Raw genomic sequence first — 21290 nt, forward strand, 5'->3', positions numbered from 1 at the left:
AACCTAATGAAAATACCACCCAGAATAAATCTGATCCATCTTGCTGCCTGAACAACCCCAGCTCCACTGGGTGAAGCTCACATCTTTGCCACGCAGCCAACTTCTATCCTGGATGTATGCCAGAAGAGCCTAATTAGCAGATCTGAACTGATATTCCCCTACGGGGTGGGCCTTAATTATGGGCCAGTCCTCAGTGGCAACAACTAGGAAAGCATCCATGTCTCTCAGGGGAGCTGAGAGAAAGATTCCAGAAGGAAGAAGCTGCTACATAAACCCATCATCTCTCTCCCACCTCCATCCCCTCCCAGTTCCCTGTCCTGCCCCCCGCATCTCCCAGGGCCAATCCTCCATGGGGAAGCCCAAAGGCTCCTCTCCTCCAGGAGAAACCCGGCACCAGTCTCCTGGGCTCCTCCTTGGCTCACCATGGAGACGCACAACAGCTTCTACAAGAAGCCAGTTACTCTCTTAACCATCCCTGAAACCAGATGGGTAGGAGGACATAAGCATAAGAGCAATACCCCCTCCAAGGACACGTCTGTTCATCTATTCACGCTGCCTCCTCTGTTTCTTAAAGCGCCCCTAACACCAAACCCAAGGAAATCAAATCTTAACTCTAGCTAAATGGTCCCATAGGATTATTATGACACAGGATGACCATGGGTGCTCAGGAAAGAAGAACATTCGACGGAGATCAGGCCCTTTGAATGGGACAAAGGCCTGGGCACCTGGGGCTTCCCCAATGTACCCAGAGCACAACAGGGGACCCGACACGGCTGCACCCAGGGCTTCCAGAGGACAAGGAACACATGAGCTCTTGCATCTTGTATCCTCCTCACTTTTTGTTTTTTTTTAATCAACAAGGGATTCATTTTAGCAACTGCCAAAATCCTTTAAACTAAGAGGACAAAAGCACATAAAAGGCAACACCACTGCGCACACGCTCAGCACTTTCAAGGTTTAGGAAGAGTAAGATATAAAGAAGCAACACAAAGATGCTGCAGTTCACAGCGCCAGGAACAAAATACCTTTTAACAGGGTTTCGGCATAAAAAAGACAGTGCAATTTCTAGTGCTTTAGACTCCAGTTTAATAATAGAGCACTGAAACTTCTTAGACTCTAGACTTCTGACATAAGGCCAGGGCCCAGCCAAGAGGGGGTATGAGGACCGAGGCTTGAGCATCTCTAACCCGGGAACCTCCATACAACAAGATCTCACCTGTCCGGGGTCAGAAGGTGGGCACGTGCCTGTCACTCGGCTGAGGATGTTGGCTCAGACCACATGGAAGGCGATGCATGTACCAGAATACACCCAACTTGTGACCGGAGTAGAAGGTCGGTAAGAAAGAGTAATGGAAAATAACCACAAGCGGGCCTAAACAGGACAGGCTTTGAAAGTCACAGGGTTAGAGTGGGAGGGCCAAAGCATGTATGGCCGCTTCCAAAAAGGACGATCCCATCTGCACAGCCACATGGTCGAGAAGGGAAGGTAAAGGGCAGCGACATGCTGGCCAAGCCGCCTGGACAAGAGACAAGCAGACATGGTGTCTGAGGAGCAGCAGCCACGAAACAGCACAAAAGACGACAAAAGAGCACCTGCTCACTGACAACCATAAAGACGAGACCATCAGCCTCCAGGGCCTCTGTGCTGTGCTGAGGCGTTCAGTCGTGTCCAACTCTTTGGGACCCCATGGACTGTAGCCTGCCAGGCTCCTCTGTCCATGGGATTCTCCGGGCAAGGATACTGGAGTGGGTTGCCATTCCCTTCTCCAGGGGATCTTCCCGACTCAGGGATCGAACCCAGGTCTTCTGCACTGTAGGCAGATTCTTTTATCACCTGAGCCAGGGCAGGAAGAAACTCTTGGAGGTGATGAATAGGCTCCTGGCACAGAGCGTAGTGATGGTTTTCAGACATATGTGAATCTCGAAACCAAATAAATCGCAGACATCAAGTATATTCAGCTTTTTGTATGTCAATCATACCTCTGTCAAGGGGTTTGCAAAAATATATTTTGTCTTACAGTTTACATTCTTAACTGATAAGATATAAGGCCTTAAGATTTTCAGTGACCAGGGCAATAAACATCAATTAAACTAGGAAGCGAGTTGGAGAAATAGTCTCCAGAACACAGGAGACTGGAGGTGGAGTCACTGTTCAGAACTCAGCCCAGGCGCCCCACAAGGTGGGAGGAAGACAGGTTTAGCTGAAAAACTCGGAGGACCTGCTGTTCATACACACTGCCTTAAAGGAAGCACGTGGACCATTCCTGCAGACCTCCTGGGAACACGACACGAGCCCTGACCTTCTCGCAGGTAGGTGCCCAGGGAACCACAGGCCAGAGAAAGGGATCCACCTGGTGCTGCCTCAGATCCACCCTCCAGGAGTCCTGTCCCTTCGGCTGATTAGACAGGGATCTGAGTGGGATACACGGTGGACTTCCAGATGTTCTCTCCTGGCCCAACCACAGACAGCCTAAAGATGTCACTGTCGGTTTTAGAGGAAAGAGCAGTTGAAGTCAATGCTAACTCTGAGACACTCAAACATCCAGGCAATGCCACAAAGCAACTGCACACCTGCTTCCACAAGTGAGGCTCAGGTGGACTCAGCGGACCGGAGTTCGCTGGCACTGAGGCAGTTCCGAGTCACTCACACAGAAAGGACGGCCAGAACTGAGATAACAGGCAGTGGCACGCGGTGGGGAGCACACCTGAAGATGGGCCAAGGACATCCATACACACATCCATGGAGCCACTCCCACAACTGAGGCACAGGAGCAAGGAGAAAAGCCAGGGGCAGAAACTGAGCCGAGCAGAAGCTACACTGTCTGAGAAGTAGGAGAACGAAGCTCCCTAATCTGGCATGAAATCCATTCCATCATTCAGCCCAAATCCGCATCTGATCCACCCCTGCCACAGCACCCCCACCAAGTCACCCCCTCGCCAGTGTCCCTCTGCCCTCCTTCCCTGTCCGACCCCCACTACCTCAACAGGGTGAATTATCTAAACCCCACCTGTGACCAGGACATCACCGCAAAGTCCGACAAACTTGTTTCTCCAACTGAGGTCTCTTGTGGAGGATGAAGGGTGGGCGTGAAAACGACACATCATTCTGGAATGTTGGGGCTTCCCTGCTGGCTCAGTAGGTAAAGAATCTGCCTGCAATGCTGGAGACCTGGGTTCGATCCCTGGGTTGGGAAGATCCCCTGGAGAAGGGAATGGCAACCCACTTCGGTATTCTTGCCTGGAGAATTCCATGGACAGGGCAGCCTGGCAGGTTACAGTCCATGGGGTCACAAAGAGTCGGACAGGACCGAGTGACTAACACTTTTTCACTTTTCTGGAATGTCAATGTTACACAAGGGCAAATGATGTTGAATCTGTCGAATCAAACAAAACCTTCAGAACTTTATGCTCGCGGTGGGTACTCTTTGAAGAGCCTCAGCCTTCTAGGCAAATTTCTGTTATTGAGGGGTGCACTGTGGTGAAAAATTTTAGTACACTGGCCAAAGTCAGTCAGTCTTGTGTTTCTCCAGATTAAGATAAGAAGCCAAAGAAAAAAAGACTGAAGACGTATAAAAGAGAAAAAGTCCAATATGAATTTAAATCATATGGTAGTCTCTTACTTTCTGGACTCTGATGTTTTAGAACAGGTGACCTGGCTTTGAGTCCAAGCTTTATCACTTCCTAGTTATATGACTCAGGGCAAACTATTTAACTTTTCCATGACTTGTTTTTTTTTTTTTTTTCCATTTGTAAAATAAAAATGACAATAACACAAAGGGCTGCTGTAAGAATTAAGCATAAATATCTAAAGACAGCTAGCTTAGCACAGTGCTTGGTTGACAGCATGAGACTGGCTATTATTTGTAAATTCCAAGTCTGCCCCAGTCTGTTAAAGTGTTCAAAGGCTTTTGTAAGTCCACAATTAGGCTCAGACAAGAAAATGTCTATTCTGATAAGCAGTCCTGCCATACCAGTCAGTCTGTCCCTGAGGGATATTTTAGGCTCCATACACAAAAGAGTACCTGTAATTACCCAGCTCAAGAGTCCTCTGGAGATCAGAAACATGGAGAACACCAGAAGCCAATCCAACATCACTCTTTGTCACTGACAAAGTTCAAGACACTGAACCGAAAACAAGTTAACCAATCTCAGTGCTTGAACTATGTGCGCTTTTCCAAGGACACCAACCTGAGATACACAGAAGAGGAAGGTCTGAAGAATCCCACTGCTGACAGCTCTTATTAATCAGTTCCCACGAGGGGTTTCACAAACTTACACAAATACTGATATCATCTTTTGTCATCTAGGTACTAAGTATCGCTCAAGTGATGAGATGGAATGTGGGCAGGGAGGAGTAGCTGAAAACCAGCCTGCCCTGAAGCTGAAGGACCTGCTCCACTCACAGCTGGCACCAGCAGGAAGCAGGGTGCAAGTCTGCCGTGAGACTGGAAGCACCCGCCCTCCTTTTTCTCTCACCCGAATTCCAACAGACTGTCTAGTTCCATCTGACTTGTAGCCCAGATAATGTGTCACCTACTGCTTTTGGTTTCTCCTATGAAACTATTTTCTATCATCTGTTTCTCAATATTATAAATTTTTAAGAGGGGTAAATACTGTAATAAATAAAACCTACAGAGCCCAAGCACTGCAACTAAAGAGTAGCCCCGACTCACCACATCTATAGAAAAGCCGGAGCAGCAACGAAGATCTGGTGCAGCCAAAAATAATAACAAATAAATAAATAATTTTTCAAAGGTCAACTTTTCACCTATTTTATTGCACTATCAACACTTTCAAGGCAGGATGCCTTTTACACTTTCAAATCTGGTCTCAGAGCACAGTGTAAGATAGATGAACGGATAGTCACACGTAATAAATACTTCACTGTGGAGGCAAGAAAAGCCTTGGTTTAACTCAAAAAAAGTCCAATTCCCTTAACAGCACCAAGATGTGTCTATCATTATTTTTTTTATTTCAAATAAGTTAAGCTACTTTAAGAATACAACAAAAGGACTTTTCTATTCCTAGTTTCCTTTGGATTTACTTCTGCAAACCGACACAGTTTAGCTTGCTGTTTCAAAGAAAAATGATGAACCCATTTCTTCATCCTGAACATGCCTGTCTTATAATCTTATAATGTTGAAAACTAATTTTTTTAAACCAAATATTTAACGTGCCTTCCTATACTAACTATATCTCAAATAATATAATTCCTTTTTATAAAGATATCCTAATAAATTAGAAAGGGAGACAGAATTTAAATATCACCATTTTGCAAACTCCTAATAAAATAAAGGGGTTTACCAGGCAGCACAGTGATAAAGAATGCAGGGGACACAAGAGACACGGGTTCAATCCCTGGGTCAGGAAGATCCCCTGAGAAAGAAATGGCAATCCGCTCCAGTACTCTTGCCTGGAAAATTCCATGGACAGAGGAGCCTGGTGGGCTACAGTCTGTGGGGTCACAAAGAATTGGACACAACTGAGCGACTGAGAAATAAAATAATGGATCTAGAGAATGATTATCAATGACCAAGAACATTACAAAGAGACAACCAACATTGTCTGAATCCAGCTACAATTACACCACACCACTGTGAAGCAATATTGTCCCAAAAAATAGACACTGAATCAAATCAAGATCAGGTTACCATTTACAGGAAATGAACAGAAAAACAGGTTAAACCACACATTAAATTGAAAGCATCACAACAGGTTACTACCTGTTATAACTCTTCTTAATTATGATGATGTCACCAAGCGAATATTTTTTGATACACACAGGACACTTCTTGCATGTCTCTTTGTGATTATCTCCATCTTAAAAGATGAGGAAAATCATCCAAGTAATAGCATCCTTACAGATGCGCTTACAGTGTTAAGAGAGCAAAATGGGGCCCTTCATACAGGTCTGGAATTGCCAGTCTCAGAAATATTCACTTTCCTAGAGTTACTAAGCTTTCTTTAGCTGGGAAAAAATACAGCCCTGCTGAGCCAAGACGTACCAAGTCCCTGCTTCTAAGAAGATCATTTTGGGAGGAAGAGAAGAGGCTGGATCTGGTTCAGCACCCCAAGGAGACAGAGGAGAATGAGGGGCTGGTGCTCAGCTATGCTGGAGGTGTCAAGAGCCAGCTCTTTGCTCTCAGGATCCAGGAACTCTGGGGCTCCTCAAGAACCTTTCAGGACATCCATGACATTAAAAATATGTGACAACGTTAAGAGGCTGTGCCTTTAAATACAATAAATAAAATTTCCTGCTTGAAATTCCAAGCCAGTAAATACTAACAGATATAACCCATGCAAACAAAAACATCCTTAATTTTTAAGAGTGTGAAGTGTACTATGACCAAAGGTCTGAAAACCGCAGCTGTGAGTACTGAAGCTGAAGTCAGAGCCATGCATCTTCAAAGGAGCTATCAGAGGTGACTTTGATTTCTCCTTCAAAGGAAGCACCAAAAGTTGGCAGCCCAGCAGGAGCAAGGGGACAGAGCATTTTTAACTCCACGTGGTTACAAGTCAAGATAATGAAAATGAGCAGCACACTGGCATCCAGGATCCTGGTAATGTTCTGTGTCTTCACCCAAGTGCTGGTTACACAGTGTGTCTGCTTTGTGAAAATTCAGTGAGCTGCACACTTAGGACAGTTGCATTATGTATTTCTAGGTATCTGGTGTATGCATTTCTCTAGGTATATCTTATACTTGAATAAATTTTTAAAAATTCACAGTTTAAGGTGCAGAACAACTTCCTGTTTGTTCTAAGGGGAGTCATTACATACAACTTACTTTGGAAGAGCCTGATGAAAATAATCAAATATTTATCTTAAAAAATTTAATTTTAATTTAAAAGCCTCAATACAGACAACCATAACTTTTCTGGGTTAAGAGCTATATACCATCTTTATCGGCTTCCTTGCCAAGATCAGGAAGAGAATTCTGTGCTTACCTCTTGCGTTTTTTAAACCACAACAATGAAGTCACAATTTCTTAATGAACTCAAATACAACTGTAAAAAACCAAATCTCCCAATTAAAGGCAAAACTAAGGTCAGATTCCCTCTAGGGTATTAAAGCGATCAAGCGGCCTCTATCTCTGCTAATCTTCACTCATCACCACAAGTCGAGACAAATGCAGTGAGGAGACCAAACACGGAGAGCAAGGTGGTGAGAAGTGGAAGGAAAAGACACACGGCCATTATGTAAAGATGAAATAATCACCTTCATAGAACACCCAAAAGCAAAAGTAGCCATTAAAACACAACAGACTCAACACAATCGCTACCCCCACAAAAAAGGTTAAATATAGACAGGTTAGCTAACTGACTTACATCAATATATATAGACATACCTGGATCAATAGGATTCCCTCCACAAGGGAGAAAAACAGGGAGGAGTAAAAAGTGTCATTCACACAGAAACAAAAACTGAAATACCTAGGAATTAATCCAACAAAGAAGACATAGAACCATGGAGAAACTAAAACTGTATTGAAAAACCATAAATATCTTTTCCTTTTTTCAGGTGCTTTACAATGTTGTGCTGGTTTCTGCTGTACAATGTGAATCAGCCATAGTACACATGTGTACCCTCCTTGCTGAGCCTCCTTCAACCCCTTCCCACCCCTCTAGGTTGTCACAGAGCACCAGGCTGAGCTCCCTGTGTTACACAGCAGGTTCCCACTAGCCATCTAATTTACACATGTAGTGTACATGTAGTACATCTAATTTATATGTAGTGTACATATGTCAATGCTACTCTCTCAATTCCCGTCTCTATCTGTGCGTCTCTATTACTGCACTGCAAATAGGTATCCTTGATACATGGTTTCAATCATGGCTCTATGTCAGTATCACCAGAGGCCCTTTTTAAAAATTCAACTGCCGAGCTCCACTCCCTAGAAATTCAGTAGATCTGGGGCAAACAGGCATGTCTTTTTTTTTGTTTGTTTTAACTATCCAGTTAATTCTAACATAAAGCCAGAGTTGAAAACCACCGGCTTAAATAATTTTGAAGACGCACAGATGGGACTCGGTTCCACATAGCAAAATATGTAAACAAGTTGTAGTAATGAAAATAAAAACAAAAACCAGTGTGGAACTGGAACAAACTAGAAGCCCACCTTTGTTAACTAAGAACAGAGAAATATTGCCTAAACAAGACCCGGAAGGTGGAATAAATGGATGAATCAGATTATAACAGAAATTAAGATTCTGTTCAATAAAAGATTTCAAAGAAAAAAACTTGACACCCAAAAAAACTAAGAACATATTTGCACCATTTAAAATCTAATAAGAGATTAACATCGAGAATATTTAAAAAAAAAAAAAAGTTCTGTAAATTAGGGCTGAAACGTGCGAAGATAAAGAAACCCAACAGAACAAGAGGCAAAGAACATGTCAATGCCAATTCGCAGAAGGCGAAACCCACACACCTAAGAAGCATCTGACAGGATACTTAACTGTACTAGTAAACAGAGAATTGCCAGTAAGAACAGTAACATATGTGCCCAAGATCGCTCCATCTGTGGCATCAGATTGGAAAAAATTATAAGGTCAGAAATGATCAAATGATAGCAAGAACGCGGGGAGTAGGAGCAAGCCACAGCCAGCCCAGATAATAACATGGCAGAACTCAATGAAATTACATTTATGCCCAGGAGAGGGTGCTGATGTTGGGAGTGGGGAAAACACAATAAAATAACATGAGTGGCTCTGCCTGGACCAGTATTGATAAAGGGCCAGTAACTCCAGTCTGCACACCTGAGCTGGGGAGGGTCCTGGTCCCGACCACTTCACACACCCCATCGCAGTTTGTAGCAAGTCCCTACACACTAGACACTGCGCCCTGCACTGGGGACACAGCAGTGAAGACCAGGCCCCTGCCCTCAGAGCTGACATCCAATGAAGGAAACAGTAAAGAGGAAACAGATAAACTTATGGTAAGCATGTGACAACTGCTACAACGGAAATAAATGGGTGACTGTGACAGGAAGTGATGGGATGGGGGGGGGGGGCAAGGAAGGTGAGGAGCGGGGTAGAGCCAGCTGTCCAGCAGCTGGGGCGGGAGCTCCAGGAATGCCTCCAGGGCATCGGGGGCAGTCACCCCTCCCCAAGGGAGCCTGCAGGGATTCAGAAGATGACTTCCCTCCTGCAATGAATGCCCAAGAGCCACCTTTAAGACTCGTACTCTATAAAGTGTAGACTACAATGATTATAGCTAGACTCCAGTATATTTTGATCCGAGTTCAATCTTTTAAAGCAGGGGAAAAAAACATACTACTAATGTGAATATTCTATGTCCCTAAAAAAGGTTTCTTGAAATTTACTCGGATCCACAAACATCTCCTTCATTCATTAAACAGAAGTCAAGCACTCATCTCTCTCTCCCATAGCACACTGCAGGGAAATGAGGATAAATATAAAAGTTTCTGTCCTTGAGGAACATATTTCAACTTTACAAGATTCAAGATCCTATGTATTTCATTCACTAATTGATTTGTATGACTAAAAGCCAGCATTTACAGCATGTTTATAACCCTCCAGGCACTGTCCTATGAGTTTTTACATACGTTCAAGGTGATGTGATACTCCCAACATCATAATACTACATTATTTCCATTTTAGAAATGAAAACCAGAGGTAAGAAATTTGCCTGTTGTCAAAGAAAGTACTAAGTACCAGAGCAGGGATTCAAAGCCAGATCTTTCAAACGTCAAAGCCTGGGTTCTTCACCACTACATTTACATTCCCCCTGGAATCATGTCAGTGGATTTCGAAGTGTGGTCCTGGACCAGAAGCATCGCCAGTCATCACCCTGGAGCTTAGTAGCAATGCGTATTCGCAGGGCCTATTCCCAGACCTGAGAACTTAGAAACTGTGAGAATGAAGTAGCTGCTAGAATTTTAACAATCCCCCCCCACCCCCAGTGATTCTGAGACATGGTAAAGTTTGAGAACCTCAGCTTAAAGTTTTTATACTTAACTTTGCGTATGTTAAAGATGAAATGATATCATTTTGAAAAAACCCAAAATAAGAAATTTTGATCCTATTTAAAAAGACTCTAAACAGATCAAAAGGATATTAATTCCTCTCCTCACTGCCCACAGCCCAGCATCTCCTCCCCCTAAACACTGTACCCTGATGAAATCGTCTAACAGTCAACTCTGAGGGGCCTTACTGGGAACTAAATTCAAAACATGGAAAGAGCACAGAGGTCGAAAAAGAATCTTCTCAAGTCAAATCACAAGCCATATTAGGAAGAGGAGAAAAAATGGTTTCTGTATCAGCTGTAGAAACTTCCTAAGTCTTGGTCCGTGGCTCCATAAACGATTTTATCTTTGGCTCAACTCCAAATTTTTACATCATTTCCACAAACTTCCAAGTGCCAGAAAAAGAAGTTACAACCCTCAGAAGTATTTGATTCTAAAGATTCAAACTGCTTTAAGTACACATACAGAGGCATTGTCTTACAAACAGCAAGTTTTTAATCCTGAGTAAAGCTGATCAGAGGCTTTTGCCATATGTACACATACACGTGTGTGTGCTCAGTAGTATTCGACTCTTCCTGACCCCCATGGACTGCAGCCCACCAAGCTCCTTTCTCCACGGAACTTTCCAGGCAAGAATACTGGAGCAGGTTGCCATTTCCTCCTCCAGGGGCTCTTCCTGACCCAGGGATTGAACCTGCGTCTCCTGTGTCTCCTTCATTGGCAGGAAATTTTTTACCACTGAGTCACCTGGGAAGCCCCTTTCCCCGTATACACATACAAACTACAGCAAAATCGCTATACTCATCCCTGGCCCTCAGCCAGACCAGCCCTAGGGCATCCTACCTGGCCCTTCTCTTTTCAAAGCAATATTTAGACCAGGTGCCTTTTTGTCCCCACGTCAAATGCCCAATCTGAGCAACCCAGCTCCATGCATATTCAAGGCTACCTATTTCTAATAAAGCCTGTTTCCAGAGGGAGTAGAAGAACAGTATGAAAAGTAAGTACATTGAAGGAGGGAGGAGAAGAGGATGACAGAGGATGAGATGGTTGGATGGCATCACCGACGCAATGGACACAAGTTTGAGTAAACTCCGGGAGTTGGTGATGGACAGGGAAGCATGGCATTGCTGCAGTCCATGGGGTCACAAAGAGTCAGACACAACTAAGCGACTGAACTGAACCATAATTTTAGAACCTACCATACGCCAAATAACTCTTTTAAGCTGTTCACTTGCATACAAAAGGCATTCATTTTACCAACTTCAGGATTCTGCTTATTTTACATAAATTTGAAGATGGAAGCATTAAGTGGCCCAAGCCTGGCCCTGGGACTGCTATAAACATGACTGAGAATGCTCACTGACTTGATTCTGTGGGCTCAGGTGCAGAGAACTCCAGGAAGCCCACACTCGGGCAGCTTTCTCATCTCCCCGGTTGCTTACAACCACCCACCCTCCGTGCCCTAGCCCACACTCTCCCAAGAGCTGGCAGCTCTGCCAGGAGCTCCCCTCCTAGAAAGAGAGTCACTGACTTATTTCCCCTTCCCAAAGCACCATCAAATCCCCTGAGGACCAGAACTACTTCCAAGAAATTATACCAAATTACCAAAGCTCTCCTGCCCACGCAAAGTCAGTGGAACTGTATTATGTAGACACACACCACCCACCAAAGACCTTCCCACTTGAGTGCTCATCTTGCATTTTAAAAGTCCAGTGTTTTCCACAAAACACCTCACAAAATGCAGTCATCCTAACTAGTCCTTCTTCCCCACTGCCATTTCTATACCTAAAATGGTGCAGCATTATCAAAGCAGCAGCTGTTTTCTCATCTCCCTCCTGTAACAATTAAGTGAGCAGCAATTAACCAATAACTAGCAAGCCAACAGCTCCTGCCTTCCAGGGGAGAAAGCTCCTCTCTCTTTCCTACTTGAAGCTGATAATCATGCTTTTCTAAAAGAATAGAAAGATTTATTAAGTGAGCATTCAAGGAAAAAGCAAAAAAACAGTTTTACATGCCTGGAAAAAAACTGTTTACGTGTTTGTTCACAGGAGGCATAAAACCACACTCAAGTAGCTCATCATAGTTCACATAAGATTTAAACAAAACACACACCATTAAAAACAAACAGGTTCAAGTGTACAGAAATCAAGACCAATAAATTGACACTGTTCCAGGTACCTGTCTACAGCAAGAACCAGTTTTCTCACAGGTTATTTCTAAAATTACTAACAGCTTCCTTTACTTTAAATTCAGCTGCCATGTCCTTCCAATTAATCTCATTTAATAAAGCTGACTTAAATCACTCATTGCAATTGTCTGAACTTCAGTGATGACAGCTGCAGTACGTTTGTATCTTTGTCAGTGAAATGCTTATTAAAAAAAAAAAAAACCTGAAATCTGCAGTAAACAGCACCCGGTGCACCATCTAGTGGAAGTACTGTAATGTTGTAATTAAATCTTTCTTGAAGAGTAGAAACCCTTAACATCACGGGGGTGGCTAATATAGGTAAATACTCTACAAGGCTTCCCTGGTGGCTCGGCGGTAAAGAATCCGCCTGCAATGCAGGACAGTTGGGTTCAATCCTTGGGTTGGGAAGATTCCCTGGAGAAGGAAATGGCAACCCAAGTCAGTATTCTTGAATGGAAAATCCCATGGACAGAGGAACCTGGCAGGCTACAGTCCATGGGGTCACAGAGTCGGACACGACTTAGCGACTAAACCACCACCACTCTGCAAACAGAATAAATCTCTTTCCAACTTCCCATATCACAATGCAAGAGATGCTCATCAAAAGAAAGCTCACTTTCTGTACAAATCAGCAGATGATAAAGGTTTGTTTATGAAATGTTCTGCTTGGGTGCTAGAAATTTTAATTTGACCAGAAGAGTAAAAATTAAGTAAAGACATTTAGTGCAAAAACAAAACAAATGAGTAAACAATCAGAACTGGACTGACAAGGCCTGTGTGAAGGATGCCTTACTTCACAAATAAGTTATTTCAAAATGTACATGTTCCACCCAGCAGAGCACCTGCCATGAAAACAAGAGGTTAGCTCATGACGAAACAGTTCCTTTCAGTAATAAATAAAGCATTTCCATGTTCCTGATGACTAATAAATTTAACATAACCTAACAACTCCCTAGGATTCCCCACGCCTTGGCATTATTCAAGGAGTCCCTCCCATCCATCCAACTAACCCTACTTGCCATTAATCCTAGAACTCCCTTGTGTTACTCTCATCAAAGGATGGAGGATTTTGCATGTTTGACACTTCTACTAAATTTATAGCAAAAACTTCCTGAAAATAAAAAAACCATAGCCAAAAGGTTATGTATTACCCTTCATTCTTATTTGCCTTATGAATATTAACTAATTCCAACTGAATTCAGAAAACTCTATTCAAGCCCAATGCTAAGCCAGAGATGCAAACAAAGAAAAGATTTTCTAATGTGGAAAACCTCCCAAAACTTAAAATAGAGATTTTTCACCAGGTTAAAATAGAGATGGCACCACTAGGTTTTCTTGCCTGTGTGACAAATGACCTTTCTGGTGAAATTCAAACTATCTTAGCAACCTAGGAGAGAACAAAGCCTAAGAGAATATTTCACTTGGAACAACCATCTCCACCTCTGACTGCTGTGCATGTGAATCAAATCGGCAGGCAGTAGCTTGACTGACAGCAGGAATCTTCCTGGATCCTGCATTAAACCCCTTAACAAGTGTATAACAGCGGAAGTCAAGTGACCTGGGGCAGAATTCCCTTCATCTCTAGGGCCTCGAGTTTATGTACCTGCAAAATGGGCGTGGCGCGCACTACCTGCTTCTGGAGAGTTAGTTCAGTTCAGTTCAGTCGCTCAGTCATGTCCGACTCTCTGCGACCCCATGAATTGCAGCACGCCAGGCCTCCCTGTCCATCACCAACTCCCGGAGTCTACACAAACCCATGTTCATCGAGTCGGTGATGCCATCCAACCATCTCATCCTCTGTCATCCCCTTCTCCTCCCGCCCCCAATCCTACCCAGCATCAGGGTCTTTTCCAATGAGTCAACTCTTCGCATCAGGTGGCCAAAGTATTGGAGTTTCAGCTTCAACATCAGTCCTTCCAATGAACACCCAGGACTGATCTCTTTTAGGATGGATTGATTGGATCTCCTTGCAATCAAAAGGGACTCTCAAGAGTCTTCTCCAACACCACAGTTCAAAAGCATCAATTCTGCGGCGCTCAGCTTTCTTCACCGTCCAACTCTCACATCCATACATGACCACTGGAAAAACCATAGCCTTGACTAGACGGACTTTTGTTGGCAAAGTAATGTCTCTGCTTTTAAATATGCTATCTAGGTTGGCCATAACCTTCCTTCCAAGGAGTAAGCGTCTTTTAATTTCATGGCTGCAGTCACCATCAGCAGTGATTCTGGAGCCCAAAAAAGTAAAGTCTGACACTGTTTCCTCTGGAGAGTTAAGGGGATGCTAATATTGATGGAGTGTGGCGAGCGGCTCAATTAAAAGACCTAAATGCAGTGCACCTGGAAGGAAGGACCGCTGCGAGAGTCCTCACTGTGCCATTTCTACTCAAACTCGTGACCTTCATTTCACTCGTGAACAAATGGAAAGTGAGAAAAGGCTTTTAAGCACGTCAGAGGAAAGGTAACATCAATCAAGGTGCTTCATTAGAGGTGAATCACATCATTACAGTCAACTGCCTAGGATTTGTCTGCAGAGTACTACTGCCTGGGTAGCAGGTGCAGCCCCCTAAAACCTAAAGCCCAGAGACTATGTTTAGAAAGGCTTTTCATTATTATTATTATTCGAATGCTAACGTTTAAACAAACAAGAATCGCAATTCTACACCCACCCATGGAGAGAGGCAGAAACAAGATCCCACCCCCACCATCTTCCACACCAGCTCGGCATCCTCGCCTCACCCCAACCCCCCGGCCCCCACTGCAGCCCAGACAAAGGTGAGTCACACTGCTGGGTCTGCTTGTCACGGAAGAAAAAGCCCCAAGTCAGTTCACGTTAGAGGCTGCTTTGAATTTCAAAATAATAAATAAAAAGTAAATCGTGTGCCTGGGTAAACGCAGTGCAAAGCGCCGTTTCCAGGAATGTGTAACTCACACCACCTAAGTGCAGATACCTTTCTCGCTTAAAAAAATAAAAAGCTGCCAGGCTGCTCACCGCTTATCAGCAGGTCCTTCTCCCCGGAGCCCGGCTGACTCAACTCCGCGCTTCCCTCCACCTGCACATCCCCCGCCCCGCCGGCCCGGCCGCCGCCCGGAGTCCCGCCGCGTCCGGGACTCCGGGGGTCCCGCCCCCACCGCCTGCCAGGTGCAGCGGCCACGGATCCCTACGGAGGCGCCCGAGGCGAGCGGGAGGCTCCGGGAGACGCGGCCCGATGGGCCGGTGGCTGCGGCGGGAGAGCAAGGAGCTGGCCCGCCGCCCGCCCCGCGCTCGGGCTCGGACACGCGCTGCAGCCCTGGCGCCCCTTACCTGCTCCGGGCGGCCGTGGCCGCGGGAGGAGCGCTCTCTCAGGCGTCGGCAGCCCGGGGCCGAAGTAGGAGCCTGCGACCGTGGCCGCCGCTAAGGACAATCAGCAGGCTGCGGGTTTCGGCACCGCGGCGGCTGGCGCAGGACTCAAGAGCCGGGAACCCGGTCCCCCTCGCCCCCCAGCCGCGAGTCACCGCCTCGGCCCCCGCCCGCGGAGGGGCGGAACCGCGGTCTGAGGGGCGGGGCGTAAAAGCTCCGCCCACGGGGCGAGAGCACGGCGGGTGCCGTATAAGAGGCGCCTGGTGATTGGTTGCGAGAGGAGTGGGTAGCTCCTATTTGGAGACAGGCTCACCAGCAGCGCTTCTCTCATTGGTCAGTACAAGAAAACAAAGCCGAGTCCTGATTGGTGGCAGCCCTGTAACTCCTCTCCCTCTATGCCAATCATGGAAGCTCCGCCTCCTCCCGCTCCGCTCCGCTCCGCTCCCAGGTGGCTGCGGAACTTGCCGTCTTCTGGAAGAGGTTCCTCCTTGAAGGGAGCCCGGGGTACCCAGGTTCCTTTGCTGGAAGCGAGCTTCCTTGTTTCACCGAGAGTCTTTGATTTCCGTATGAACTTGGTGAATAACAGCTAATCTTCAGCATCGCCTGGATTTAGAGCGATCTCTTGGGTATTTTTTTTTTAATGCTGCCTAAGATTTAGAAGGAAATTGACATGCAAAGAAAAGGCGTGCAGTGTTTTCACCCTTGGCAAGATTATGCTGGAGTGTTTTTTAATTACCTTCCCCTGTTCCATATTAACGTGTAATTACTTTTATAATTAGAAAAAAATTAATAGAAAATTAATAAGGTGCAGAGAATGGTAAAGGCAAACTTTGACGGTATCTAGGGGGCTAATACTTCCACAACAGAAGAAAATAAACGCAACACCTGATGGCCATCAAAAATGTATAATACGATATGGTATCGGCCCCCTTCAGATGTCTTATAGAACTTTATAAATACCCTTTCCATATAACTACTATTTACCCAACACACAGTGTACAGTGAAGTCCACTGTAAACAGATTTATAGCAAGAACTGAGAGTTCTTGAACAAAAGTACAAAGTACAAGATAAAAGTACAAGAACCAAAGTACGAAATAAAGCTTTAATCAAAAAAAGTAGGCTACAGAAAGAAATTTAGAAGATAAATTGGAAAAGTCAGCTAATGGAATTCAAGAAAGAGAGGAATGACAGCCCTCAGAGATGAGGGAACTTTGAAGATTGAAGGCAGAGGGAGGTGGAGGAAGTGGAGATGACCAGTGACCTGAAATTAGAGTCATCTGAGCTCTCAGACGCATCAGCCCCTGTAGAAAGGCCTGGAGACCACACTTGCTTAACACTTTAGCTGCTTTCCTCTTCTGTTTGTTCTTTTTGTCATGCCCACGAGGTTCTGAAATAGGCTATTTGAAGTGAAGCACTTCATCCAAAGGGCTTCCCAGGTGGCTCAGTGGTAAAGAATCTGCCTGCCGATGCAGGAGACACAAGATGGGTAGGTAATGGCAAGCCACTCCATTATTCTTGCCTGGGAAATTCCATGGACAGAGGAGCATGGCCAGTTACAGTGCATAGGGTCGTAAAGAGTGGGACACAACTGAGCACACACCCACACTTACCCAACTCTGTAAATTTTATAGTGTTGAGAAGAAATGGAGTTCGACAAAAATCAAACATAAGGAAGGAATGTTAGGATAAACATGAACTGAAAGAGACATTAGGACAGGAGTCCTAATACAAAGAATGAGACCAACCTTTTTTTCTGTCATTTCTAGAGAATAAAGTTCTTTGGAGGACACAGTAACCTCATTACCTACAAAGATGTTTCTTTACAAAACTCTTGTAATAAAAGGAATTCTAAATGATAGTCTGAAAATGTGTCCCAGAGTATTCTGAGAAACTAACTTACTGTTGAGATCTAGTTATGTTTAAAAGAATAAGGAGGGTGGGCAGAGAAGAAGGGCTTAGCATTGCGTGGTATGAACAAATTGGGAGGAAAACTTTCCAAAAATTGTATTCCACAATAACACCTAAGATTCCGTCACTGAAATTCTTTCTTTGGGATTAAATAATTTATATCAAAGATTATTCTTTTATTCACTAACTCACCAAACATGTAATCAGTATAAATTACCAAGTATTAGTTCCTGCCATGGACTGGCACTCTGCTAAGTATAGTCTTGAACAAGACAGTATGGAAGCTATTCATCAGCCAGGGAAGACAGACAATGAACCACTGAACAGATGAAGTTACAGAAAGGGATCAGAGCAAAGAAGAAAACAGAGACTTGAGAGATGAAGGAGTGACTTTAATTTGGGAAAGGAGAGAGAAATACTCTAAGGAGAAATGCTCTACAAGAAATGCTAACATTTGTGTTGCCACCTAAATAAGAAACCCCATCTCTGCAAAGTTCTAAGACTATGGCCTTCCTGGTGGGGGAAACAGCAGGGCAGAGGCCCTAAGCAAGGGAGAGAAGCAACGTGCTGGAGGAACAGAAAGAAGGCCAGGTGGCTAGGCTGGTGCAGGAAGGGGTGGGGGTACCTGGCAGGGTAGAGAGGGCAGCATGGTCTGGGAGGCAATGATTAGAAGTCTTTATTCGGTTGCATGGATTCCTGATATTTTTTTCTTTCTTGTTTTTTTTTTTTTTTTGTCGTCGTTTTTATTTTTGTTTTTTTGGATTCCTGATATTTGGGTCAATACTTCAAGTATTCATTGAAAGTAGGCCTTCTCTCCACTCCTCCAGATGGGCCATGTTCTTTCAGAGAGGGGCAAAGGAGACTTCTTTCTACTTAGTTGCTGATGTTGGAATAAAATCATTAAGTATCTAAATGGGCATTCATTCACTAAGTCACTCTATCAGACAGATCTATGAAGAACATACTGTTTGCCAAGACAGGCTGGGCATAAGACAAAGACCCTGGTGGATCCACCAGCAAACAAGTTCTGTACCGGTGATAAGGAGACCAACAGAGCTGTGGGAACAGAATCCTGAAGGTTCTGAGGACATGGTCGTGAAGGAAATGAGGAGTCACTGAATCAGGAGTCATCCCAGTGAAGAGGGATGAGGTTCTAGATCCAGGGAACAACAGGCAGGAAGAAGGGACTCTAATGTGAAGTCTTAGAGACCGTTGCGTAAAAAATCAGCTCTCTGCACATCACAGGCTGGCCTTGCATGGATGGCCCCAGAGGTGGAAAGAAAAATCCAGTGAGTAAAAAGCTTCAGAAGGCAAGGGACCTGACAGGGTATGAAAATTAATAGACTGATCACTGCTTCACATCATCTCCTTCATTTCTTCAACAAAAGTCATTAAAGATAGTGGACACCCACTTGTCACTATGATGTTCTTTTTGGGATAGTAATGGGTTAAGAGTGCTAATCCTATTTGACCAGAATTAGGACGGAGCTGAAGCCCTTGGGGTAGAGATCTGTGCTTCTAGTTGCAGCCGTTCCCTGTGCTGGTTGGCATGCTTTTTTTTATCAGCTCAAGTTATAATTAGCAGATATCCATAAAGGAAGAGACCCAGTCCATGCCACAGGGAGCCAGTGAGAGGAAAGCTTGGGGAATGGCATAGGCTCTAAGTATGGCTGGTTGATGGCGTGACAAAAGATGAAGTAACTAAGAAATAAAAAATGCAGTCTTTACAATGTCTGACCTAGTGCTTCAAAGTCACTGAAAAAGTAATTCCTGTACCCTAATAATAGGGTTCAAAATTAATTATAAAGATAGGAGGGGTGCCTTATACAATCCAAATATAAGCAAAAATAAGCCAGCCTCCAAGAGCCTGAGGGCTTCCCAGATGGCACTAGTGATAAAGAACATGCCTACCAATGCAGGAGACATAAGAGACACAGGTTTGATCCCTGGGTTGGGAATATCCCCTAAAAGAGGGCATGGAAACCCTCTCCAGTATTCTTGCCTGGAGAATCCCATGGACAGAGGAGCCTGGAGGGCTACAGTCCATGGGGTCACAAGAGTCAGACGTGACTGAAGGAACTTAGCACACAAGCACGCCAAGAGCCTGGGAGCCAGAAACTAAAAAGTCATGAGGAAGTCACCTGAGGTTTTCTCTGTCTTCAGACCTGCCTCTCTCTACGTTTCTGCTCTGTTCTGGAAAAACTGTTTTCCACAAAACCAGTCCGCGGTGCCAAAAAGGCTGGGGTCTGCTGGTAATATCTCTTTAGGAAGGGGGTGAAAAATGTCATCATGATATGTGGGTGAAGGAACCTTGATTACCAATGACCCCGTGAACACCTCTGTACAAACCTATATGTGGGCCTCAGCATGGCATGTCACCATTGTTACAGTTAAGGACCTCTGGGATCATGAGACCTGTTAATTGCTTAAATGCTGGTGTGCTCACTTAAGAAGTCTCAGGCTTTATGTGGTCTCAGATGTGCCTGTAATACACATCTGTCTGACTGACACACACACTTAACATTTCTCATACCCAATCAAATATGCCTCTGTCCTCCCAAGTTTACTCTTCAATCCATGGCATTTGAAGTTAGGATAAGAAAATCATTCTTTAATTGCATTTGGCATTTTTGAGAAAGACCAAAGTTCTTTCTGCCATGATTATAAAGAGAGAACAATGATAAAATGAGTCTTCTTACTATTTAGCCATAGTCACTGTGCAAGAACAACCCCAAGGAACAGTGATTACCTTCATTTTGTAATATGTGCTTATGACTGGAGTAAGCGTTTACATTAGGAAAGGAAGCCACTGATAGAAAAGTTGAGAAAAGTAGAGAGTGAAGTGAGTTACTCAGAAGTTATATTTAATTATCAGTCATCTTTGTACTTACCTCGCTGAGTTCACAAGGGAGAATCGCCTGCTGAATCACTGTTGCTCTACTTAACATCCCCTGGAGACTACAATCCACCATCCTTCATTAACTCGTGCTGACCTGGAAAGCAGATGCTTCCTTATCAAGTCACTTGGAAACTGACTCCTTCTTATATATAGAAGATTAAGAAATGTGTAAGGAGAAGCCATAGAAGAATTGTTGTTATTTAGTCATTAACTCTTTGGGACCCCATGGACTGTAGCCCAACAGGCTCCTCTGTCCATGGTTTCTCAAGCAAGAATACTGGAGTGGGTTGCCACTTCCTTCCCCAGGGCATCTTCCCGACCCAGGGATTGAACCTGTGTCTCCTGCATTGGCAGGCACATTCTTTCCCACTGAGCCGCCAGGGAAGCCCCCGTAGCAGAATAGAAAGCCATGAAAGCTACAGGAAAAGAAACAAGTCATGACTGTGCACACACGTACAGAGGGTTCGCCCAGGACTCCAGTGCACCGCCCACAAAGACGGTGCTTTAGGAGATTCTCCTAAATTTAGGATTCTTGCTTCACTGCCTCTGTTTTCTTAACTCACGCATTTTTCTAATGACTATTCCTTTATCCCTGAATTCCCTCTCCCTGGTAAAGAGCAGGCCACAAAGGAACTTAATAGATAAGTCTCTGATGTGTAAGCTTAAATTCTAAGGTTAAAAAAAGAAAGCATGTAAGCAAAAGAGTTTATAAAGACACCCTAAGTAATAATAAATTTGAGATTATAGACCTGACTGATACCATCTTAGCCAGGTGATCAAGGCCAACATCAACAGTGATAAGTCATGTTGACAGTGTGTGTGGTCTTTCTTCCCAGAACACTGAATCCCAGTCTGATCATGGGGAAAATATCAGACAAATCGCAACATGGGACATTCCACAAAATAGTTAACCAGTGTACTCCTCACAACTGTCAAGATCATCAAAAACAAGACAAGTCTGAGACAG

At 44.4% G+C, this 21290-nt stretch overlaps 1 protein-coding gene across 7 annotated transcripts in view; it reads right to left on the reverse strand.

Moving 5' to 3' along the window:
* MPP7 (MAGUK p55 scaffold protein 7) overlaps positions 1 to 21290 on the reverse strand; it is a 289092-nt gene that overhangs the window by 210226 nt on the left and 57576 nt on the right. For 4 of the 7 annotated variants that reach the window (XR_014074097.1, XM_081560895.1, XM_081560896.1 and 1 more), the window contains exon 1: positions 15479 to 15682. The exons of 2 other annotated variants lie outside the window; for them this stretch is intronic. The gene's annotated coding sequence lies outside the window, so the exon portion shown is untranslated. Of the gene's footprint in view, positions 1 to 15478; positions 15683 to 20315; positions 20418 to 21290 lie in introns of those variants that run through there. One more of the 7 variants, XM_081560900.1, reaches the window with a different exon arrangement.

Source organism: Giraffa tippelskirchi, chromosome 13, assembly GCF_054371585.1.
Source record: "Giraffa tippelskirchi isolate mGirTip1 chromosome 13, T2T-mGirTip1v1.2.pri, whole genome shotgun sequence".
NCBI classification, from domain to species: domain Eukaryota; kingdom Metazoa; phylum Chordata; class Mammalia; order Artiodactyla; family Giraffidae; genus Giraffa; species Giraffa tippelskirchi.